The sequence below is a fragment of the Chiloscyllium punctatum genome, chromosome 22 (genome assembly GCF_047496795.1).
Source record: "Chiloscyllium punctatum isolate Juve2018m chromosome 22, sChiPun1.3, whole genome shotgun sequence".
NCBI lineage: Eukaryota > Metazoa > Chordata > Chondrichthyes > Orectolobiformes > Hemiscylliidae > Chiloscyllium > Chiloscyllium punctatum.
The window spans coordinates 43,121,337-43,148,040 of record NC_092760.1 but is presented as its reverse complement, the minus strand read 5'-3'; the positions used below and the strand labels follow the sequence as shown (position 1 = coordinate 43,148,040).

At 40.0% G+C, this 26,704-nt stretch overlaps 1 protein-coding gene and 1 pseudogene across 7 annotated transcripts in view; both read left to right on the top strand.

Annotated features, from left to right (window-relative positions):
- LOC140493583 (synaptotagmin-7-like) overlaps window positions 1-26,704 on the top strand; it is a 698,518-nt gene that overhangs the window by 376,503 nt on the left and 295,311 nt on the right. The window lies entirely within an intron of this gene.
- On the top strand, window positions 8,920-20,578 carry LOC140493859 (elongation factor Ts, mitochondrial-like; annotated as a pseudogene).

Sequence of the window (26,704 nt, the reverse complement as noted above, 5' to 3'; positions counted from 1 at the left end):
AATTTCCTGCTTTATGCCAGTGTTCAGGCTATTGCCCTTTGACTGAAAGTTTCTGCCTCCGAATATCTAGCTAGTAGCATCATTTGTGTTTGTGCATGTTTGTTGCTTCTGATGTCATATTCTCCACATTAACATACATAAGATCAATCTGAAGAGAATCCCCCATGTCATTCTCATGAATCAAATTCGAAGTAGTATGAGACAATTCTGATGTTCCATTAAACACTTAACGAATTTAGGTATCTATTATGGAGTTTATTATTGACAACTTGTATTTATAGTCGATGAGTAATAGCTTGGGCAACAGTTAAATTAAACCATGGATCTGAAGAAACTGAAGAAAACTTACCCTTGGGGAAATAATACAGTTACACCAAAAACTGAAGTCAGCAGCATTCATGTTTAATATTTGTCCAGTTTGGCATATTTCATTCCTTCAGAGTTTTAATGAAGTTTAACTGAAATGGAGATTTTATCCTTAGTTGAACTGGCAACAGTCATAAGCAGATGACTGTTTGCACTTCCTTTACTGCCTGTCAGTTACTCATTTTCTGCTTAAAATTTGTGATAAAATCCATTTATTGTTTGTGGCTGCATTAGTCGTCAAAGCTGTATGCTGTGGAGAAGTACTAGCTAAATACAGGGTTCAGAATGTTCCAATATTCTTACTAGGTGGGACCACATTAGCAAAGTAGGAGTTGCCAAGGGGGCAATGCTCCAAAAGCTTGTGATTTCAAATAAATCTATTGAACTGTAACCTGGTGTCATCTGACTTCTGACCTTGTCCACCCCAGTCCAACACTGGCACGTCTACATCATGAAATGTTTTGATTAGACACAGATTAGTTCATCAGTCAATGAACAGCAGTTCAAGGGTCAGTCTTATGTCTGTTAGAGAAAGTTTGAGAAGGATGGTGTCATGCTGTCGAAATTATTAGGCCTGAAAAAATGCTTAGTGCCATTGAACATTCAACGCAGCTGGAAGTGGGCCGAGGAAGTCCACAAGTAGTGTTTCTCTGGTGAAGCTGAGATGATTGGAACCATGGAAATTCAGAGGCGCTGATCCAGCCATTTTGTGAGAAGAGGAAATTGTCACAGTTGTAGGTATGTTCGCCGAGCTGGGAAGTTGATTTGCAGATGTTTCAACCCCAGTCGAGGTGACATCTTCAGTGCTTTGAAGCCTCCTGTGAAGCACTGCTGTACTGCCTCTTCTGGAATTTATTTGGTTCCATTCCTGTTTCTTCCTGTTGCTAGTTCCAATTGTTTGTTGTAGTGGCTGGTATATTGAGTCCACGTCTATGTGCTTGTTGATTAGATTAGATTAGATTACTTCCAGTGTGGAAACAGGCTCTTCAGCCCAACAAGTCCACACCGACCCTCCGAAGCGTAACCCACCCATTCCCCTACATTTACCCCTTTATCTAACACTACGGGCAATTTAGCATGGCCAATTCACCTGACCTGCACATCTTTGGACTGTGGGAGGAAACCCACGCAGATACTGGGAGAATGTGCAAACTCCACACAGTCAGTCACCTGAATTGGGAATTGAACTCGGGTCTCTGGCACTGTGAGGCAGCAGTGCTAACCACTGTGCCACCGTGCTGCCCACATAGAGTCAGTGGATGAGTGCCATGTTATGTCAAGAGGAAATTGTGCTCATAATTAGGTCATGTGAACAGTCTCTCAAATCCTGGGCAAAGTGGTCTTGGGAGAAGAGAGATGGGCAGTCATTGAAACAGTTGAGTTAGGATGGCTTGGAGGGCTAGATCTTTGAAAGCAAGCAATTAGAATCCCTTGTGAAAGAGAGAGAGGTTTAATGCAGTTAAGTAACAAGCAATAACTCTTGACAGATTTCTCAGCAACACACCATATATATTTGCCACCTTTAAAATAATTAAATTACTACTCCCTAATTTGACCGTAATTTAAACTTAGTGATCTCATCTGGAATTGTAGCATCTTTATGCACCATTAACCTATTGGAATTTATGGCATTGGCATTGGCATGTTGTCATTTTAGTAAATAGCACCCAGTAAATATTGCCTCCACGTCATCAATCATGCAAATTGTAAGGGTCCTATATTATTGATTATTTTTTAAATGTATATGCATTTCGTATCTGAAGTAGTTTGAAGAAAAAAAAATTTTCATGGTGTTTATTTCCTTAAATTATTAAAGATAAAAGAGTCAGTTCTTCAGATTTGTTGAACATTGGCTGCATTGCTTCTTCCTCATCACATCATATTCAAATAAGTTCTCCAGCAAATTGTGGTGTAAATTTGTTGCTTGAATAATCAAGAGTACAACTTATGCCATCATCATTGTTGCCATCATCACTATTGCAGTGAATTCCAAGCCATTGTTACGATGGAAGTTCAAGTCCATAGCCATTCCACGTATAGTAGGCACGTCCAACATTCGATCATCCAACATTATCAGTGATGCTTAAATCTTGAACATAAATAATAAAAGCAGAAATGCTTCAACTGAATGTAAATGTCAATTTACATTTGATTTGATCTCTCTGCTTCTTCTACTTGAGTTGAGACATAGCCCATACTGACTATTGAAGCAATTTTATGTGGTCCTGTCATAATATATCCAATCTGTATATTTTCTCTTATTCCCAGAATTGTTCAGAAACACTCAATAGAAGTAACTGGCATTCTGAGCAAGTAGTAAGCTTTGTTAATGACATGATCACTGCCAATCTTCATCAATTAGTGATAACATTAAGTAGTCAGATTTTTCAATTTTACAGGCAATAAATAAAAGTTTTTTTTCCCCAGTTATACATAGTGAATAAACAGTCTGGTCAGTTGTACTGATATAATAACCCTTCACAATCATTAGAACACTTGGATTAAAATCTTTGCCAGTTGATTATATGAGAGAGCGAGAAATCTTCATACAATAAGTAACATTTATAGAACCCTTATAAGATAGGGACTGTTATCCTGTAATGAAAAGATGAGTTATGGTTTATTGTCCCGAATACAATCCATCTTTTAAAAATTGTGTCCCTTCCCTCCTCTGTCTTCATTTCCAACAGCAAGTAAAAGACTTTCATGGATTTATTTGTCAAAGAGACTGAGAAAGTCATTGGAAGTTGATGCATTGCTTGCAATTATCCATATCGCTATTTAAAATCCAGTACAGTGGCTGTCTGCAGCAAAACAGAAATCCAATTAGAAGTTTGTCAGTTAACCAAAATAACTCTATATTGCAAGTATGAAACTTTTAGCATCTAGACTGTTGGTTTTGTCTCTGCAATGAAATAATATTTAGTTGTTACTTTTAGTAATTTTTTGCAGTAAATGTTTTAAAATGTTACATCCTGTTACATCATCCTTTGAGTTAATGACCTAAATTTTGAGACTTTTAGAAGTTATTGCTCATCTTTACTCTATCAAACTTACTCATCATGTTATTTTATCTTTGAAGTTTCCTCTTAGATTCCATTTTCCAAAGGAAAAGTGCCCCAGTCTATTTAGTTGCACTTTCTCAATTACATGGCTGTAATTCTTCTGCTCTTTTTTCAGTGTTTCAATACATATTTTTATAGTATGGAGACCAAAACTGCATATGTTATCACATGTGTGATATAAACAAAGTTTTTTATTTTAAATAATGAGACATTGCACAACAACATCTCATATTCTATTCATAGAATGAAAATGGATCCCAATGATTTGAACTCTATCTGGCAAAATCAACCGATCTTACATAATTTTAGCTTCGCTAGGAGGCTCACTGAAGATATCATCTAGTATGGTGACAAAATGTCTGAAAATTGATCTTCCAGCTAAACGAGCAAACCTACATCCACATCCATAATTTTAGTGGCTTATTCAATACTTAGGCAATGCCACATTGTATCAGAGGTGCTGTTCTTGAATGAAATGTTAAATCAAGGCTACGTCTACCTACTACAATGATTCAAGTGGGCATTAAGGATTGCATGATGCAAGGGAGAGCAGGTTATTCTTCTGTTATCCTGACAGACATACTTACTTTTCCCCTTCAAACAGGATCACAAATAAATAGGTCAACTGGCTAATTATTTTGTTGCTATTTGTGGTATCTTGTGTCGCAAGTTAGCCTCTGTGTTTCTTCCACATCTCTAAGGCCATGTCACAGAAAATTATTGAACACAAATGTTCTGTCAGAAATACTTTAAAAATGAGATAAAGTGCTTCATATATCACTTAGTGTTAAATTTTGAATTCATTGATATTGGTCTCAGATCACTGTTAGACACAGGATCAAAGCTAAAAGTTTGGTAGCATTCTAATTACACCCTCTGCACATCATGAGAAAACAACATTTTTTTTGTCATCATTTTATAAAATGTCACTAAAGTAGAAAATAATGCATAACAGAATTGTTTAACATTTTAAATTTAAAATGTTAAACAATGAACAATGTAAGAATGAGGAGTAGAAGTGTCTGTTCCATCATTTTAAATGATCATATCTAATCTCATTTTGGCATCAACTCCACTTTCCTACCCATTCCTCATAACCTTTTTAATCCACTACGAGCAAAAAGTATTTCTCCTATTTAAATTCATTCAGTGTCCTGGCATCCACTGTACTCGAGGATAATGAATTCTCTAGGTTCATGATCCTTTTCAGAAAAATAATTCCTCCACAATTATGCTTTAAGTCTGCCATCCCTTAGCCTAAAACTATAGCCCTCTTGTTCAAAATTGCCTCATAAGGAGCATAGGAACAAAAGACCATTCAGCCCGTTGACATGCTCCACCATTCAATGAAATTATGGTTAATCTGTGGCCTAATCCATATTTGTGCCTTTGTCACAAATCCCTTTATCCCTTAAGGAGAAATATGGATTCTACATATACTTTGTCAATCCCCTTTAGCATCTCATATATCTCAATTCAATCTCCACACATTCTTTTGATCTCTGGTGAGTACAGGCCCAATCTGATCAATCTCTCCATGTAAAACAAAGGTTTCATCAATGGAATTAGTCTAGTGCACCTTCTTTGAACTGCCTCCAATTCACTTACATCCTTCTTCAAGTAACGGGATCAAAATCATATACAATACTCCAAATGTGATCTCACCAATGCCTTATGCAGTTACAACAACACTTCCCTGTTTTCACATTCCATTCCTTTAAACCAGATCCCTCTGCACTGAAGGATTTTGAAGTTTCTCCCCATTTAGACAATAAATTGCACCTCACACTTATCTGTATTAAATTGCATCTGCCAAATGATGTAAGCAAAAAAAAAAGTGCAAATAACAATGTGAATGGTAATGTTCCTGAAAATAAGCAGATTTTAATAGTGAGGAACAATAAATGACTTATTACACAAATAGGTTATTTTTAGTTATAATTTAATGCAGTGTAAACTTTGCACTGTTGAACTGTAGAACAGAAAATGGTAGAGAGATGCAAGTCATTACGCAAGTGCGTATCATTCAGAAAAGGATATTGTTAGGTTAATTTTCCATCTGCTTTGTTGAAAATAATATCTCAAAGGCTATTTGGGACCTTATTTGTGGTGTTCTTTAATTTGTGAGCTGCAAGCAGTAGGCGTCAGTTGGGTTCTCAAATCTAAGAAGCTTAATACCAAATTTTATTCTGTTATCACTTGACGCCCTCGCAAGCTTATTGCAGTGGAAACACAATTAGAAACAGGAACATTGAGATGATGTTTCCTTCCATAGATCAGGGGTGTTAAAGATAAGTATAGAATTTTGCTCTGCTTGAGATCAAGTAGTGCAGGCAAGAAATCAGAACTAAGAGCTACTGAACTCTCCTGGGACAATTACTCCATAAGAGCATAAGACGTAGGAGTGGAAGTAAGGCCATGCAGCCCATTGAGTCCACTCCGCCATTCAATGGCTGATGGGCATTTCAATGCCACTTACCCACAGTTTCCACATAGCCCCTTAATTCCTTGTGACATTAAAGACTTGCGACTTAGTCATTGAGTAGTTAATCTGTCCAGGAGTCCAACAAAATGTTCTCAAAAGGAACTCAACAAAGTAGTTTGAATTATAGTTTTGTTTCTCATTTTAAAAATTAGAATACATTACTGCTTTACTGGAATGTACAACTCTACCTCATTCTTGTAGTAGTGTCATGACCCTCAGTCAATATTGAAAATAGTCAAATCTCCTGCTGGGTATACAAAAAAGCAACAGGGAGTCTGATCTTTTGCAGCTCTGCAAATGCTCTGACCATAGATCTTCATGAAATGTCCAGCAGAACAGTTCAATTGGATTCAGTGCAGCAGTATTTGTATTCACATTCACATGCAGCAACAATATTGCGATTATTCAATAGGAAGCACCATTTTAATGTAAAAAACAGCACAGCGCCACCTTTGGTGGACTCTGTATGAACTTGCTGTACACAGACACCTCACTCCACTGCAGGACTATGGATAGCTCAATCTCTCAATCACCACCAGATCATAAAAATAACCATTTTCTCATAACACAAGTTTATGTGCCAATTGCAGCATACGTTCACATCTAATCCTGTATTTCTCACCTATTTTCACATGGTTAACTGAAAACACATGCATGGTAATGAAAGTTGGCATGCATGAGAAAATTGCATGCATTATTTTATAATAGACCTGATTGCGTAATGTAACTATAGCAACACTACCTCAGGCTTCTTTGCACCACTGATGTACTTCGCCTTCCTGAAAGTTGACAAATTGCTATGCCAAATGTAGAGTATTCACCATATGTCAAGCACTCTGCTTTGCTTACACTACAGTGGCAGCTTCCACCGAGCTCTGCTGTGAACTGTGGAGAATAGATAACCAATCGCTGAACCTGCAGACAGGCTCCTGTGTAAAATTTAGTGAAATGGGCCTGGCACAGTTTTGATGCCACACTTTGAGCCTGATTTCACTATTATGATAAAGGGGAGACAATGACCTAATGGTATTGTACTGGACTAGTGATCTAGAGACCCAGGTCTAAAATACTACAGATCTGGGTTCAAATATGGTGGAAATTGAACTGTGAAAACAAAATCCTGAGTTAAAGTCCAATGATATTGTTGATTGTCTTTGAGAAAAAGCAGTCTGATTTACTATTGGCCTTTCAGGAATGTAACTGCCATCTTTTCCCTGGTCTGACCTACATTTGACTCCAGACCCACATAATGGGTTGACTGTTAACTGGCCTAGCAAATCAATCAGTTGTATAAACCACTAGAAAGAAAAGAAGGAATGAAACAGTATGGTCCACCTGGCATCAACCGAGGCACCAGAAACAAAAATGGCAAGCATTGCCCAGACTACCCTGTAAAGTCCTCCTTCCAAAAATTTGGGAATTTGTGCCAAATTTGGGAAACTGCCAATTCAAACAACAGTCAGACGTTGCCGTACTCACAGAATCCTACCAGCAGGTATACAGTTGGGAGGGTGCTGCCTAGAAGTTCTCAAGATTGACTCCAGAGCTCATATGATTTCATGGCATCTGGTCAAATATGGGCAAGGAAATCACCTGCTGTTGCCACGTACAGTCATCCTCCAGCTGATGAATCGGTACTCCTCCATTTTGTAGCATTTGGAGGAAACACTGTGGATGACAAGGGTACAAAATGTACCCTATGTGGGGGTCTTTACTATCCATCACCAAAAGTAGCTAAGCAGCACCACTATTGACACAGCTAGTCCAGTCCGAAAGTGCATAGTCACTTCTCTGGATCTGCGGGAGGTGGACAGGTAATCACCAAGAGGGAAAAATACTTTTGATCTCATCCTCAAAAACTACTTGCTGCAATTTCATCTGAACATACAATATTGGTAAAAGTGACCACCAAATGAACAGATTTGATACCTCAAAGCTGAGCATCCATTAGGCTTTGTGGAACATAATTATGTTATATTCCAATATGATGTGTATTCTCATGGCCCGGTAAACCCCCTTCAAGCCAGGGGATCATCCTGGTTTAATGAAAAGTGCAGGAATACATACTGGGAGCAGGACCTGTCAGTCTGGTGAAACTACCAAACAGGACTATTTGCTCAGCAAATAGCATTAGCAGCAAATGATATACAGAGCTAAGCAACTCTACAACCACTGGATTAGATCAAAACTCTGCAGTCTTACCACATTTATTTGTGAATCAAGAAACAAGATATCAAGAAAAGTTGGAAGCACCAGATACTGCAAAGGTTTTGGGCCATGACAGTGATGGTCCTGAAGACTATTGAAGGTTAGATGAATTGGCCAGGCTAAATTGTCCGTAGCATTCAGGGATGTGTAGGCTAGGTCCATTAGGCATTAGGGGAATGGTTCTGGGTGGGATACTCTTCACAGGGTCGGTGTGGATTTGTTGGGCTGAATGGCCTGTTTTCACACTGTAGGGATTCTATGACATGTGCTCCAGAACTTGCTGTACCTCTAGCCAAGCTCTTCCAGTACAGCTGCAATAGTGGTATCTACCCAACAATGTGGATAATTGTCCAGTTATGTCTGTACATAAAGCAGGACACATCAGTTATTGACCCATCAGTCTACTCTCAATCATCAGTAAAGTATCAGCAAGTGTCATCAATAGTGCTGTCAAGCAACTGGTTTAGCAATAACCTGCTCAGTGACATTCATTATAGCCCTGGTTCAATCATGGACTAAAGCACTGAATTCTGGAGAAAAGGTGAGTGTGACAAAACTGCATTTGACCAAGTGTGGTTTCTATATTGTTGGAAACCAGTCATCTCAGCTCCAGGACATCTCTGCAGGAATTCCTCAAGGTAGTGTCTGAGGCCCAACCAACTTCAGCTGCTTCACCAATGATCCTCACTCCACTATAAGGTCAAATTGGGAATGTTCACTAATGACTGTACAATGGCCAGCATCATTTGCAACTCCTTAGATGCTGAAGCAGTCCATATGTAAATGCAGCAGGACATGGACAAAATCCAGGTTTGGGCAGGTAAGTGGCAAGTAGCACTTGTGCCACACAATGACAATCTCTTTGAAATGACCATCTATCTGTCACCTCTTGAAATCCAATGATATCACCATCACTGAATCTCCCTATCTTAGTACACCGGGCATTGCGATTGAAAAGAAACTGAGCTGGACTAGCCATACAAATATGGTGGTTATGAGAGTAGCTCAGAGGCTAGGAGTACTGTGGGGAGTAACTGACCTTCTGACTACCACCGTCTGCAAGTCGGAAGTCAGGAGTGTGATGGAATATCCCCCACTTGCCTGGATTAGTGCAGCTCCAGCAACACAGAACAAAGTGTCCTATTTGATTGGCACCACATCCACAAACATTCATTTAACCCCTCCCCCCACCACTGATGCTCAGTTGCAGCTGGGTATACAGTCTATACGATGCAGTACAGGAATTCATCAAGGCTCCTTACATAGTCCCTCCCAAACCCACAATCTCTACAAAAGGACAAGGGCAGCAGATACATGGGAACACTACCTACTGCAAGTTCCTGTCCAAGTCAGTCATCATCCTGACTTGGAAATGTATCTCCATTCCTTCAGTGTCACATGCTTCAAAATCATAGTCCCACCCCTCTCAACGGCATTGTGAGTGTGCCTACAGCAAGATGACTGTAATATTTTAAGAAAGCAGTTCACTGTCACCTTCTGAAGGATAACTAGGGGCGGGCAATAAATGCTGGCCCCAGCCAATGATTCCCAGATCCTGATGGGTAAATTTAAAAAAAAATCACAGACAGACCTTAATGAAATCCTCTCTTTGAATCTAATTATATGGGGAAAGCCAGCAGTCTGGAGTTTGTAGTTTTGATTGAGTGTAGTCAATGGTAAGTGAGATTGCAACATTCATTTCTACCCACCAATAGCAGAGGGGTAAATTGCAAGACTTTCAGTATAATCATCAGGACAGTTTGGGGGTCACTGAAGAGATATTCAAATATAACAGCTAGTAATTAGGGATATGAGTAGGGGAGTCAGGTAAGCACAAAGGCAGGCTTTATTTTGGGAATGCTGCAGTTATCTGTTCTCCTGGAAAGGTAGCTGAACTACACAGATCCTGTGTAAGGTACTCACTGAGGAGTCAAGAGGTCAAGAGTGTTTGGAAGGCTCCATGCTGTTAAAATTCAGGCAAAAAAATGAAATCAAGAAATGAGTAGACAGTTGAAGAGTCCTGAGAATTATCTTAGAAATTTCAAACTCCAGTTGGAAATTTTACCCTGCAACTGCATAAAGTATCTCTAACTCTGAGTTAGGGTTTTTGACAGTTTAATTGAACTTGACTGAGTAGTTACTCAGGAAATATTAGACAGATTAAAACTAAACCTTACTGTTGGAATGCAATACTATTAGCACAGTCATTCTTGCCCCAGAAACAATCTGATTATTCCCTATCCACCTCTAAGCTAACCCCTACCTTCACCCCACACCACATACTACTCATCCACTCCATCCTGCCTATCCTCCACTCACTTACCACCCAGCACCATTTTCCACCTTACCCAAATAGGCATCTCATCTTTCTCGTCAACTACACACTGACCAGCCACTAACCAAACTCACTCACTCTAGCAATTCAGTCACCACTCAATAATTCATTTATCTTTCAAACCAGGCCTTTAAACTTGCTGTAGAGCAGCTAGTGTCATAAAAAAGGCAGCATGTCTCCTTTTCACCCATTTTTCATTATTCACTGAGGTTCTCTGAGGGATATTGCACCACACATCTCTGTCAAAGCTGAACTGATAAGACCCAGTAAGAAATACTCACAACATCCAGTTGGAGGGTGCAGCAACAATCCAGTGATTATAGTTGATGGTCAGTAGACCTGAATCATGTTTCCATGTGCACAGAATAACATTGGTTCCAAAAATATCTAATTGATTACAATGTGAAGTGTAACCAGTCAGGAGAGACTCCCACATCTGCTTTCAGTTGCCCTTTTGTAACTTAGAAAACACAGAAAAAGTGACAGAATCCCAAAGAATCTGGTAACTCAAAAGAAACTGAAAGCTACTCTGCTCAAAGGCCCACAATCAAGGCCGCTGCTTCAAGGTAAATAACTAACATTCTTTTTTATTACATGAATTCCAGGTTTCATTTGGTGTTTGGGGTCATACCTTGCAATCTATTCATTAACTTGATGTAGCCATATGACAAGAATTCAATGGAATAGGAGGATAGTAGTACCTGAAATTGGTAGGGCAGCAACTATATCTAGTATTACATCATCAGAGTATGTTGCTGGAGAGATGGGTGGGACATGGTAGTGATGGCAACTAAAAGACACTAAAGGTGGTGTTGCAATGGTGGGTTTGGGCATGCCCCTTTTGCCTAGCCCTCCCAAAGATAATTTTAGTTTTTGACACATTTTCTGATGTGTTCTTCGCATTGTCAAGCATATTGAGATGAACATGGGAATGGTAGCACCGACACTATTTGCTGAATTCTTCCATTTCGATGGTCAAAACGTCTTTTATTTCAAGTCTATTCATACAATTATATATTGAGTTTATAGTTGATATCCATTCATATTAATAACCAAATCTTGATCTTTCAGTGAAAAAGATAAAAGAAAACGCTGTACGATAATTGCATGGAATCACAATATTTTCTTCCCAAATTTTTGATAAAGCCACAGTTTTAGTGACAACATGGAGTGTCGAAAGCTGAGGTTTATAAAATCGTAATGGGCATGAATAGACTAAGTAGGCAAAGTCTTTTCCCCAGGGTGGGGGAGTCCAGAACTAGAGGGCATAGATTTAGAGTGAGGGGGATAATTTTAAAAGAGACATAAGGGGCAACATTTTCACGCAGAGGGTGATGTATGGAATGAGCTGCCAGAGGAAGTGGTGGAGGGTGGTACAATTACAACATTTAAAAGACATCTGGATGGATATCTGAATATGAAGGGTTTAGAGGGATATGGGCCAAGTGCTGGCAAATGGGACTCGATTAGTTAAGGTTATCTGGTCAGCATGGGCTGAAAGGTCTGTTTCTATGCTGTACGTTTCTATGACTCTATTACTGACAGCACGTTTCATAGAGATATAATAACATAATTCCCAACTAATGATTTCCAGGGTAGTCCATGATCAACAACATTGCTCAATTCCTTTTGTAGATTTTTTCTCTCTGGATGCACTGAAGAAGTGTTAACACTCAGCCAATTACAATGCAATTTAAAATTGACTTGAAATAGCTGAGGATTAGTGAATTTTTGAGATTGGAAGTAAAATGAGAAAACAGATGGCAATTTGGCAACTACTTGTGGTATACAATGGTGCTGTGCAATGGAAGTTCACAGAGGAGTCTATTGATAAACCATGGTGCACTGTTGTTATCGGTACAATAATATTGATCTTGGATAGCTGGCTGTCCTCCACTAACTGGCCATTCTTCAGGTGCTAACATAAGACAAGAACCATCATCAGCTGATTTAATTGTTAATTATACTACAGCCAAACTTGACCTTGTTCTTCTATAATTTTTCCACATGTCATTTCGGGAAGAATCACGGAATTGCTCCGAGGAGTGGAGCACCGACTACATTTTTCTGAATTGACCTATCCTGTCAAATTCACTGTCTATATGTGGCAAAACAGGGAAGGGGCAAGAATTTGGGTTTATCACAAGAGATTAAAAATAACATACATTTTTAAATGTTTACCATGTAGACTTAAAAACAAGCTATTGCACACAGCACCAAAAGTCTGTTCAAAGCCTTTAACAATTGGAACACTTCGCTAAGTATTATATGTTGTGCATTACACATTATAATGTTCCTGTTGTCGTAGAACAGCAGGCGTTTTGAGAATTTGAGAGTTGCTTGCCTAATTTATTCATTTAGAAAACTGGTTGAACTGTTAGGTCCATCATACAGAACATCATAAGTTGGAGAAGAGATGAATCAAGAATTTTTGAAGTGTTGCTGTGCTTGGATTTTAAAAGTATTTTATATTATAGGAAGAAAGGAAGCTGAGGGAGAGAATGAGATTGGAAATTCATATCTTGGAATGAATAAATAAATAATGATTTCAACCCAATTGTAGAGGAGGAGGAATGCCTATACTTTGTAACAGAAAGGAACAGGAGAATTATGTTCTTCAAGAGTGAGGGAGGTTTCAACTTTATAATTGCATTACATTGTTTGAATATTAATTTGTTTCCTTTTTTTATTATCTAAGCACACAATGTCTTGAGTTAACGATACCTTCTGCCCCATTGATTTGTTTTTACAGCAAAGCTATGTTCAAAGCAATTTTGGAAATCAAGCTCTTAAACATACAATCACAGTACTGTGACAGCTGTTTTCTTTCAATATGAGTTACCAAAAGGGAATGTAATTATTTTCTCAGAATCACATATGATGGTATCAGATTGTGACACAGAAGTGCATTCCAATGATGCATTGTTTTGTCTCTAGAGCTCATTGGGATGAGTTAATTAGATACATTTTGAAGCTGTAGTAACAATTAATATCCTAACATTAACATGAAAACTTGTGTACAATTTGCAGTTGACTCTAGTTTGTCTTCAAGGATCATCTCTATAGAATGTTTGGAGGTTAATTAAACTGACATTCTTTTGTGACATAAGCTGTGATGTAATTATCAGGCTTCTCTCCCTTTCCGGATAATATTGCATTCTTTTATCTTTGTCCGACGCAACACACTTCAGAAAAGAGCTTGTTGGTTCTGGAGAGCCTCCAGAGTTGAAATCATTGATATCCAGATGGTTTTTTAAAGTCCATTAGCATTGATTGGTGTCCACCACATTTACTTGGAAAGAAATGTGGGTGAAACTTAGGTAAAGACATGATCCTTTAACAGGCAATTTGGCTGCTGATGCTCATAGTAAGGTAAATCACAGGTACAGTACCAAAGAGAAACTGCAGTCATGAAGCTATATGCACAAATCAAGAATTGAAAATAAAATCAACTTCATTATCCCCAACCCTCCACCTCCTGCTAAACTCTTCAAAAAAAAAATTAATGTTGAGACTGGCTCTAATGCAACGAGGGGTACGTCGGCTTCCAAGAGATCAATTGTGTTAGGGGATTCTGTAGTCAGAGGTACAGACAGACATTTCTGTGGCCAGCATAGAAAAAGCAGAATAGTGTGTTGTTTCCCTGGTGCCAGGATCAAGGATGTCTCAGAGAGGGTGCAGGATGTTTTCACGGGGGAGGGGACCAGCAGGAGGTCATTGTCCACATTGGAACCAACGACATTGGAAGGGAAAAGGTTGAGACTCTGAAGGGAGATTACAGAAAGTTAGGTAGAAATTTAAAACGGAGGTCCTCCAGGGTAGTAATATCTGGATTACTCCCAGCGCTATGAGCTAGTGAGGGCCGGAATAGGAGGATAGAGCAGATGAATGCATGGCTGAGGAGCTGGTGTATGGGCGAAGGATTCAATTTTTGGATCATTGGAATCACTTTTGGGGTAGAAGTGACCTGTACACGAAGGACGGATTGCACCTGAATTGGAAGAGGACTAATATACTGACAGGGAAATTTGCGACAACTGCTTGGGAGGATTTAAACTAGTAAGGTGGGGAGGTGGGACACAGGGAGATAGTGAGGAAAGAGATCAATCTGAGACGGGTGCAGCTGAGAACAGAAGTGAGTCAAACAGTTATGGCAGGCAGGGACAAGGTAGGACTAACAAATTAAACTGCATTTATTTCAACGCAAGGGGCCTAACAGGGAAGACAGATGAACTCAGGGCATGGTTAGGAACATGGGACTGGGATACCATAGCAATTACGGAAACATGGCTCAGGGATGGGCAGGACTGGCGGCTTAGTGTTCCAGGATACAAATGCTACAGGAAGGATAGAAAGGGAGGCAAGAGAGGAGGGGGAGTGGCATTTTTGGTAAGGGATAGCATTACAGCTGTGCTGAGGGAGGATGTTCCTGGAAATACATCCAGGGAAGTTTTTTGGGTGGAAGTGAGAAATAAGAAAGGGATGATCACCTTATTGGGATTGCATTATAGACCCCCAATAGTCAGAGGGAAATTGAGAAACAAACTTGTAAGAAGATCTCAGCTATCTGTAAGAATAATAGGGTAGTTATGGTAGGGGATTTTAACTTTCCAAACATCGACTGGGACTGCCATAGTGTTAAAGGTTAAGATGGAGAGGAATTTCTTAAGTGCATACAAGATAATTTTGTGATTCAGTATGTGGATGCACCTGCTAGAGAAGGTGCAAAACTTGACCTACTCTTGGGAAATAAGGCAAGGCAGGTGACTGAGGTGTCAGTGGGGGAGCACTTTGGGGCCAGCGACCATAATTTAAAATAGCGATGGAAAAGAATAGAGCAGATCTAAAAGTTGAAGTTCTCAATTGGAGAAAGGCCAATTTTGATGATATTAGGCAAGAACTTTCAAAAGCTGATTGGAGGCAGATGTTCGCAGGTAAAGGGACGGCTGGAAAATGGGAAACCTTCAGAAATGAGATAACAAGAATCCAGAGAAAGTATATTCCTGTCAGAGTGAAAGGGAAGGCTGGAAGGAATAGGGAATGCTGGATGTCTAAAGAAATTGAGGGTTTGGTTAAGAAAAAGAAGGAAGCATATGTCAGGTATAGACAGGATAGATAGAGTGAATCCTTAGAAGAGTATAAAGGAAGTAGGAGGGAAATCAGGAGGGCAAAACGGGGACATGAGATAGCGTTGGCAAATACACTTAAGAAAAATCCAAAGGGCTTTCACAAATATTAAGGATAAAAAGGTAACTAGGGAGAGAATAGGGCCCCTCAAAGATCAGCAAGGCGGCCTTTGTGTGGAGCCACAGAAAATGGGGGAGATACTAAATGAATATTTTGCATCAGTATTTACTGTGGGAAAGGATATGGAAGATATAGACTGTAGGGAAATAGATGGTGACATCTTGCAAAATGTCCAGATTACAGAGGAGGAAGTGCTGGATGTCTTGAAACGGTTAAAGGTGGATAAATCCCCAGGATCTGATCAGGTATACCCGAGAACTCTGTGGTAAGCTAGGGAAGTGATTGCTGGGCCCCTTGCTGAGATATTTGTATCATCGACAGTCACAGGTGAGGTGCCGGAAGACTGGCGGTTTGAAAACATGGTGCCACTGTTTAAGAAGGGCGGTAAAGACAAGCCAGGGAACTATAGACCGGTGAGCCTGACCTCGGTGGTGGGCAAGTTGTTGGAGGGAATCCTGAGGGACAGGATCTACATGCATTTGGAAAGGCAAGGACAGATTCGGGATAGTCAACATGGCTTTGTGCGTGGGAAATCATGTCTCACAAACTTGATTGAGTTTTTTGAAGAATTAACAAAGAAGATTGATGAGGGCAGAGCAGTAGATGTGATCTATATGGACTTCAGTAAGGTGTTTGACAATGTTCCCCATGGGAGACTGATTAGCAAGGTTAGATCTCATGGAATACAGGGAGAACTAGCCATTTGGATACAGAACTGGCTCAAAGGTAGAAGACAGAGGGTGGTGGTGGAGGGTTGTTTTTCAGACTGGAGGCCTGTGACCAATGGAGTGCCACAAGGATCAGTGCTGCGTCCTCTACTTTTTGTCATTTACATAAATTATTTGGATGCGAGCATAAGAGGTACAGTTAGTAAGTTTGCAGATGAAACCAAAATTGGAGGTATAGTGGACAGCGAAGAGGATTACCTCAGATTACAACAGGATCTGGACCAGATGGGCCAATGGCCTGAGAAGTGGCAGATGGGAGTTTAATTCAGATAAATGCGAGGTGCTGCATTTTGGGAAAGCAAATCTTAGCAGGACTTATACACGTAATGGTAAGGTTCTAGGGAGTGTTGTTGAACAAAGAGAGCTTGGAGTGCAGGTTCATAGCTCCTTGAAAGTGGAGTCGCAGGTAGACAGGATAGTGAAAAAGGCATTTGGTATGCTTTCCTTTATTGGTCAGAGTATTGAGTTTAGGAGTTGGGAGGTCATGTTGCGGCTGTACAGGACATTGTTTAGGCCACTGTTGGAATATTTTTTGTAATTCTGGTCTCCTTCCTATCGGAAAGATGTTGTGAAACTTGAAAAGGTTCAGAAAAGATTGACAAGGGTGTTGCCAGGGTTGGAGGATCTGAGCTACAGGGAGAGGCTGAACAGGCTGGGGCTGTTTTCCCTGGAGTGTCCTAGGCTGAGGGGTGACCTTATAGAGGTTTACAAAATTATGAGGGGCATGGATAGGATAAATAGGCAAAGTCTTTTCCCTGGGGCTGGGGAGTCCAGAACTGGAGGGCATAGGTTTAGGGTAAGAGCAGGAAGATATAAAAGAGACCTAAGGGGCAATTTTTTCACGCAGAGTGTGGTATGTGTATAGAATGAGCTGTCAGTGGATGTGGTGGAGGCTGGTACAATTGCAACATTTAAGAGGCGTTTGGATGGGTATATGAATAGGAAGAGTTTTAAATATGGGTCAAGTGCTGGCAGGTGGGGCTAGATTGGGTTTGGAAATCTGGTTGGCATAGACGGGTTGGACCAAAGGGTCTGTTTCCATGCTGTACATCTCTATGACTCTATGACATCTGCATACTTGTCTCACCATTTTCCATCGGCATATTTCTGGAATCCTTTCTCTAATGGCATTGTAGATCAACCGACAACACACAGATGCAGTGGTTCAAGAAAGCAGTTCATCACCCCTTCTCAAGGGCATCTAAGGGTGGGCAATAAATGCTGTCCAAGCCAGTTACTTTCATGTTAAATGAGTGAATTTTTAATAATTAGCATTTAAAATAGTGTGAGTTTTTTTATTATTCATTTGTAGTTGGAAGGTAAAGTTACTCATTACTCATTAGCCATCGCAATTTGCCCCGAGAAGTTAGTGATGTGAGCAACTTTCTTGAACTGCTTAAGTCTGTTTGGTATAGATCCAACAGTGCTGTTAAGGAAAGAGTTCCAGGTTTTTGATCCAGTGACAATGAAGGAATGATATAGTTCTCAGTCAGGTTGGTGTGTAACTTGGATGGAAACGTACAGCTGACGGTGTTCCCACTAATTTGTCCTTCTAGATAGTAGAGGCCACAGGTTTAGAATGTGCCATCAAAGGAGACTTGGCAAATTGCTGCAGTGCACCCTTTAATTTTACACATTTCTATCATTCTTTTATGGTGATGGATGGGGTGCCAATCAAGTGGGTTCCTTTGTTCTAGATGGTGTTGAGCTTCTTCCTTATTGTTGAAGCTGCACTCATCCAGATATTACACTCCTGACCTTCCTCTTGTGGATGATGGGCATGCTTTGTGGAGGTTGAATATAAGTTACTCATTTCAGAAATCCCCAACCGGCTGTTGTAGCCACAGTCTTTATATGACTGATACAATTAAGCTCCCGGTGAACAGTAACCACAGGATTTGGCTACTTGGTGATTCAGTGATGGTAATACACAATACTATTGAACATAAAGTGGAGATGGTCAGCTTCTGGCATGATGACATCATTGCCTGGTTCTTGTGTGGTGTGAATGTTACTTACCATTCATCAGCCTGATCCTGAAGGTTGTCTAAGTTTTGCTATCTGTGAGCTGGAGTTGTTTAATATCTGAGGAATCAAAAATGATACTAAATGATGTGGTTCTGTTCGCCGAGCTGGGAATTTGTCTTGCAAACGTTTCGTCCCCTGTTTAAGTGACATCCTCAGTGCTTGGGAGCCTCCTGTGAAGCGCTTCTGTGCTGTTTCCTCCGGCATTTATAGTGGCCTGTCTCTGCCGCTTCCGGTTGTCAGTTCGAGCTGTCCGCTGTAGTGGCCGGTATATTGGGTCCAGGTCGATGTGTTTGTTGATAGAGTTTGTGGAGGAGTGCCATGCCTCTAGGAATTCCCTGGCTGTTCTCTGTTTGGGTTGCCCTATAATGGTAGTGTTGTCCCAGTCAAATTCATGTTGCTTGTCGTCAATTCATGTTGCTCACCGCCTTCTTGACCTGCAATCATCTTCCCGGCCTCTCCACCCCCACCCCCTCTCCAGCCTATCACCCTCACCTTAACCTCCTTCCACCAATCGCATTCCTGACGCCCCTCCCCCAAGTCCTTCCTCCCCACCTTTTCTCTTAGCCTGCTTGGCACACCCTCCTCATTCCTGAAGAAGGGCTTATGCCAGGTACATCGATTTTCACTCACTGGCACAGTAAAGTTTGTCCATAGCACTGACCATCTCAGAATGCTTAGCATCATGACTGCCTTCTCTGCTCCACAGAACAATCATATAACTATCGCCATAATCTTTTCTGCACAGTCCTCGATTAGAATAACAGCAGGTAACAAAGGGCTCTTTCTACAATGCTGGGAAAAAGACAGGGTATTTGTCACAAATTGTCATAGAGTCATTGAGTCATAGAGATGTGCAGCATGGAAACAGACCCTTCGATCCAACTTGTCCATGCCGACCAAATATCCTGACCTAATCTAGTCCCATTTGCCAGCACTTGGCCCATATCCCTCTAAACCCTTACCATTCATGTACCCATTCAGATGCCTTTTAAATGCTGCAATTATACCGGCCTCCGCCACTTCCTCTGGGAGTTCATTCCATACACGCACCACCCTCTGCATGAAAAGGTTGCCCCCTCTGTCCCTTTTACATTTCTCCCCCTCACCCTAAACATGTGCCTTCTAGTTCTGGACTCCCCCACGCAAGGGAAAAGACCTTGTCTATTTGTCCTATCCATGCCCCTCATGATTTTATAAATCTCTAAGGTCACCCCTCAACCTCCGACACACCAGGGAAACCAGCCCCAGCCTCTTCAGCCTCTCCCTGTAACTCAAACCCTCCAACACTGACAACATTCTTGTAAATCTTTCCTGAACCTTTTCAAGTTTCACAACATCCTTCCTACAGAAGGGAGACGTAAGAAGGCCTAAGGGAAGTTTAGCAACTGACTGAAGCCTGGCAGTGCAAACAGGCCCATAAGGAAGGGTAGAGTAAAGCACTTAAACTACAAGGTCAAAAAACAAAGGAGGGCCTCATTGGATTGCTGCAAGGTGGAAGCTCAGCTGTGCTGGTGGAGATGGATTGTGAAATTGATTTGATTGCCAGGAACGCTGAGTTCCAGCAGCTGGTGCATCAAGTAGCCATTGTCATTATGGCACACTGCCAGTCCAAGTGTGTAAAAAGCATCGATTGCAACAAGAGTTCCCTGACAGTTGAAGGAATACACAATCAAAAACCAGTTTAGACAGCTGACCTCTTTCTCACCAGCTTGGCCTGTCTATTGGTTACCTTTGTGAGAGCATGACTATAAGAGGAGCTTTCTGGATGGCTGTGACCTCTGATTGCTATATTGCCACTTATGTTCATGGAATGTTGCTGGTGGACAACCCAATACTCACAAAGGTGACATGTGGAAAATATGCTGCGCTATTGCTTTATAAAGCCATGGAATAGAATTTAAATGTAGACCACTCTGAACGGGATCGCAGGTTAGGACAGCACATTGTGAGAATGCCACTGTCTGTGAGCTTGATGGAGGACCCATCTTGTGATGACACAGAGATCAAGATTTTGGCACAGCCCTTTCAGTTGGATTCTGGCACAACTGTATGGCAGTTCCTCCATTCAAATAGGGTGGCAGTGCAAGACTTTGTGCAGTTGTACTGGGGTAACTGATTTAGCAAAGAAAGTATAGCTGAAATGCTTCAGTGTATCCAAAGGGTTATACCTCGATTTTTCACTGTGAAAATCTCTCTACTGATTCAGAATAAAGAGATGGTTCTGGAGGGTTCTTGTGCTGCAGTGGTATTGTCACTTCCTGTGAACCAGGTGGTCCAGTATCAAGTCTCACCTGCTCGAGAGGTATGAAATAGTGTCTCTGAACAGGTTGAACATTCAGTTTTGTGTGAAAACGCTTCTGCATATAGTAAAATAAAAGAAAAGAGATTCTCCGGGGTCTTATGGCACAGTGGTTTTGGCCCTACCTCAGAGCCACGAGCTATCTACTCCAGAGATGTGTGATAACATCTTGAGAAAATTATTTGGGAGAAGGAAAACTGACGTGTTGGAATATTGCTTGTTAATCATTCCTTCAGTGGGCTCTTGTGGTGATGTGTTAATGTCCCTACCTCTGAGCAAGGGGACCCAAGATTAAGTTCCTCCAGGAATGTGTAATAACAGCTCTCCAAACAGGTTTGGGGATAAAAAAGAGATGAGTTCTCCTGTCTGCCTACTTCTCTTCCGGGCTATGTTCATGCCTGATTCTTTAAAGAGGGAGCATGTGGTGTCCACCAACTGTCTTGATGCCTTTTTAGAGAAAATAGGTACTGGGTGGTTTGGTGGGGAGGGTGTTGGTGAGGGGAATGTGGAAGAGTGCCTTATTTTACCCGTACAACTCTAATTTAATCTCATCTCTCTTTCTCTATCTATCCCCCACTTCTGTTGAAAGCAGAGCCCATCAAGGGCAGTGCACACTGTTCTTTTAACAAGAAACATGAGTGATTTGGTGGTGGTATAAACTGTACAAAGGTGTGTAGTAGCATATCTGAATAGATGACAGTTTTTTTTTAAAAAAAGGAAGGGATGAGTTCTCTTAATTGGTTGTTTCGTTGATTATTTAAATTAAAATGAAAAAGGGCTGAGTTATGACATAATTTCCCTTGTTTTCCCCAACTTTTTAATGTTTGTTATTGTTGAACTGTCCCAAATGGGCAGTGCTTGTTCTTTGCTAATTAGTTATTCCAGTGATTTGGTGATAAGTTATTAAACTAAAATAAAGCTAGGGGGTCTTGTGCCACGGTGGTAGTGTCCCTAGTGTCCCTGAGCCAAGAGAATCCTACCTACACCAAAGTTGTGTAACATCATTGCTGGACATGTTGATGTAAAAATAATGGTTTCCAACCTATTCAGTGAGTCCTCGCCCTTTTACAACAGCTCTTCCTTTTTCTGTCCTATTATTGTTATACTGTTTCAAGGGCAGTGTTTGTAGCAATTCTGTGGGAGGTAAAAAGAAGTTGAGTTCTTTGTAGGGCCTCTTGTGACAGAGTGATATGTCCCTACTTCTGCACCAGAAGATTTAGGTACGTATCCTACCTGCTCTGAACAGGATGATTGAGGAGGAAAAGAGCTGAGTTCTTTCCCAGTCATGGTGGACATCTGAACAAGGAAACGGTCCAGACGCAAAAGGTGGAAACTGATACTTGTGGTGTACTAAACTTTACAATTAAAATCTTTTGTAAATCTTTGCAAGTCTTCTGCTGCCTAATTCAACATATTGATATATGAGACAGGATTTACTGCAATCATTCCAAGTATTTCTTTCCTTTGTCTTAAATTGAACTAAAAGTACTCAGTTTGCTAATGAGCATTTACATACATTCCAAATGCTAAACTATAAAGTCAATTCACTCATAGCTCTTTCATGGGGGAGAACCTTAAAAGTTGTATCGTAACCTTGAAATTTATATCACATCCATACACAATGCTAAAAGCAGTCAAGAACTGCAGTGCAAAGGGATATATTTCTGCCAATCAGGCAATGATGAAGAAAAAATGGATCATGGAGCATGTTTACTGTAATCATACTAAACCAGATTTGTTAAGTGTTATTGCTTGCACAAAATCATTTTGTTTCAAAATGAAGGACTGCTATGAATTTTTGAATCCATTAACTCTGAGTTTTCTATCTTATCCAGACAGAAACAAGTATCAACGTAATCTAATAGTTAGTCTACAAAAAAACAGCTTTTTTAATGTCAAGTGATTCCTGATATATATTATATATATATTATATTCTGACAAAAGTCATGCTTAGAAGATATATTTTGGAGAGATATGACAGATTGTTACTTGCTGTTGTTGTATACAAGACCGGGTAAAAACAATGACTGCAAATGCTGGAAACCAGCGTCAAGATTAGAGTGGTGCTGGAAAAGCACAGCTGTTCAGGCAGCATCGGATGCTGCCTGAACTGCTGTGCTTTTCCAGCACCACTCTAATCTTGACCCTTGTATACAAGAACAAACCCAGAGTTAAATCAGTGCTCCAACTGAAATTACTAGCAAATGTTTAAAATTCTAACACAATGGAATTAATGAATGCAATTGTAAAGACCAAACTTTTCAAATGCTGGACATATGGTTACAATTTCATTAAAGGTTTTATGTTCCACTCTGTAGTCTCAGTGGTTTGTTCACAGATCCGTCTGGCAAGCAGAGTCTCTCATTCAGTATCTGTTGATACCAAACCAGGACAAAAGAAGTTTTCACAGTGAAATTTCAAGTCTGCGATTGGACTTTGACTCCTTTCATGCCATTTTCTATTCCTTCCCAACACATTTCTCAGATTTCTAAGGGATGTTAATTCCATGTACTATTATCAAATGCATATGGGTTTGGTATAAGATGGTTAAATATATAATAAAGCTTTCTCCCACAATAATGAGCTTTCATCCAATACTTTGTAATGCACCATTACTAACCAAGGGTTGTACTTTTCTACTTGAACCATCTTTCACTGTCAAACATGGATCACAGCAAAGTGATTTGTTGACTCAATTTTCTCCATAATAAGAAGAAAACATGCTTGATTTTTCAAAACAAAATCTTGATTTTCATTATTGTCACAGGTATTGTTACTGTCATATGTAGTTACAGGCTTGCCTGACTCTGAGAGGAGCTCATAATAGAGTAGTATTTTATTTTAGATATTATTTAAATATTATTTTGAGAATTCAGTTCACAGTGTATTTCAAAGTATTTTTGCTGAAACAAAAAATCCCACAGAATCTATCTCAGGTTTTTATACTAAAGGATTTCTTAAGTGTACAATAATCTGCAAACTGTAATTTTGGAATACATTAAGTAAATTTTTGTTCATACAAGTTTATATTTTAAAGGTTGGATAATCAATTCATTAATTTATCTTGAAAAAGAGCTGCAGGCCAATTATGAAAGAATCTAATGACCAGCAACATAGCAGTGGACATCACCTCCTGATATGAAAGATATGAGAGTTTAAACCTCAATATAGAGTGGACTATTCTCTCTCCAAGCTGTGTTGTCCAAGCTGCAGTCAATCATGCAGCTCATTTTTGGTGGGTCACAGAAACATGCTTCCAGATCCCCCTTGTATGACAAACTTCCACTCCCTTGCTCCAACCATTAAACTCCTGCAATTCCCACTCTTCCTGCTCTTATTGCCAACGGTGCGTTCTAAATGTTCCTTGATCCACAGATCATCCCAATGTCAATTGTTCCTGCTCCATTGTTCCATGCACCTCTTTCCCAGTGACGCCCAAATCTGAAGATTTTATCTAAGGTTTGCGATACCTTAAAACCCTTCCTCAAGGTATTCAAGTTCTCGAGGTCCACAGTACAGAAAAAGGCTCTTGGACACATCAAGTCTGCACCAATGAAAACAAGCTCCTAACTATTCTAATCCCATTTTCCACCACATGATGCATAACCTTGTTTTTCTCTAACATGGCATTTATTTCCCTTTCTTTATTTTCTAACTCCATTTGCCCCAGCTGAAATTTAAATTGTTCTAACTCTCCTGCACTTGTCTGTTTTTCTGATACATCTAAGTGTTTGACCAACTCCAAAATAATTTCAGCTTTCCTTTTTGTCCCTGGTTAAACCCAATTCTAACCTATTTGCCAATTCTCAAAGTATATCCCTCCTCTATCTTTCTAAATTTTCTTGGCAAATTTATGAAGCATCTTCAAACCCCAGAACATCTTTAGCAACCTTAAGAGCCATTTCCCTCACTTTTAATTTAACCAACCACAAATAACTGAAATTAAACAAATTGGCTCACCTAAGTTTTATTTAAAGATCTCTGATACTGGTCTCCAAGTGTTTAAATCTGCCAAGACCTTTCGTACCTCACATCTGTTCAAATCTGTCCAAGTCCTTGACTGGATCTGTCTAAACCTGTCCAAATCTTGGATGATGAACCCCCATTCTTCCTGAGTAAACTTTACCCCCAGAGGTGGTACCCCAGAGGTATAGAGATCAGACACTAACTCAATATTCAGCCTCTGCCTACCTTGTGCACTCTCCTGTAGCTCCTCGACTTTTTTGGGGGTTTCCTTTACTACTTTCACTAATCCCACTGGCTTAGCCTCATTTTTACCACATCTTTTCCCACAGTGCCTTTCTTCAACAAGCAGATTGCAGTGAAACCTTCTGGCAGTGAAAACACCTTTTCCCATTGCCCCTTTTAAGCCATCGGCACTGTAATTTTGTGTCCCATTCCATTAAAGTGAAAACACCTGAGGCCTTTTACCTCCCTTTTACCCTCTTGGGCTTCTTTTTTCACCTGGGGTAAACTATTCCCAATGTGAGCTACTCTTTGTTTTGTAGTGAAGGATCTCCCCTTCTCCCAATTTCTATCCCTCATCGGATGTAATTCTTGCCAGAAGCTAATCTTGGTCCTTTTGCACCAACACATATTCATCTGCCATCTCTGCTGCTCTTCTAACTTTTTGAACTTTCTGTTCATCGATATGATTTCTTATCATCTCTGGAAATGAGTTTTTAAAACTCCTCCAGCAGAATAATCTTTTTTAGAGCCTCATATGTCTTATCTATTTTTAAGGCTCACACCTATCTATCAAAATTACTATGTTTAATTCTTTCAAACTCAACATAAGTCTGACCTGGTTCATCCTTTATGCTTCTGAACTGCTGTGTATAAGGTTCTGTAATCAATTCATAAATACTCAAAATAGCCTGTTTGACATCTGCTTAATCTCTGGACCCCTCATCTGACAGAGCTGCAAATATTTCACTAGCTCTAGCTACCAGCTTAGTCTGAACTAGCATTACCCACAAGTTCTCTGCCCACTCCATCTGCCAAGCCAATTTTTCAAGTGACATAAAGAAGGCTTTAATATCTTTCTCATCAAAATGTGGCAGTGTTTTAACAAATTTGTATACATCGCTACCTTCTCCCTTCACCTCCGTGCTGTTAACTTGACTTTCCTGACTAATTCTCAACTTCTGAAGTTCAAATTCCCTTTTCTTAAATGATGTGATAGCCCAGCTGAAATCAAAGGAGCTGTGGCATGAACTTGTGACCTTCTATGTGGATATTTAGTACGAAAAGGCAGTGGAATAAGGAGTCACAAAAATCTTTCAAGCAGAGCAAATTATGCAATCATGAATGAAGGAATCAAGCTAAGGATGTGCACCTTCTATCTTTACATAATATAAACCTATAAATTAGCATAAAATAGAGGGATATGTTCAACATAGTGATACTCAACAAGATCAAATGATCAGTTTATTTACTAGATTGAACAATTTCTTATGGCATATGTTGATATAGTCTCAGGTTTGGTAAAAATGACACTCAGGTTTGTCCAGCAGTAAGAGTCTTACAATATGATTATTGGAGGCTTTGCTGAAGGACCTATCTTATTACCTTTTGAAAAAAGTGGCTGCAACCAGTCTGTATTTCAAGATGACAGAAATCTATGGTCTAGACAGTTAGACTGCAAGTTAATAGCATGATGGTGAAGGATACTGAACCACACATCAAAAACTAGCTTGGCCATTGTTGCTTGGTCCAGCAATTGGTCAAATGATCTGTGGTTTTAAATTAACTGGCAGGGGGTTAAGATTGAAACTAGTGCTTGCAAGGATAAACGAGGTACGCACAGTGTTACAGAAAGCATTAGAGTATGGTATGCTAAGGTAGAAGGTGTGACCAGACTGAAGTATACAAAAGTATCTAATTCAAGTTTACATTAATATAAGTAATATATAATAAATATTAATAAACAGTGTACAATAA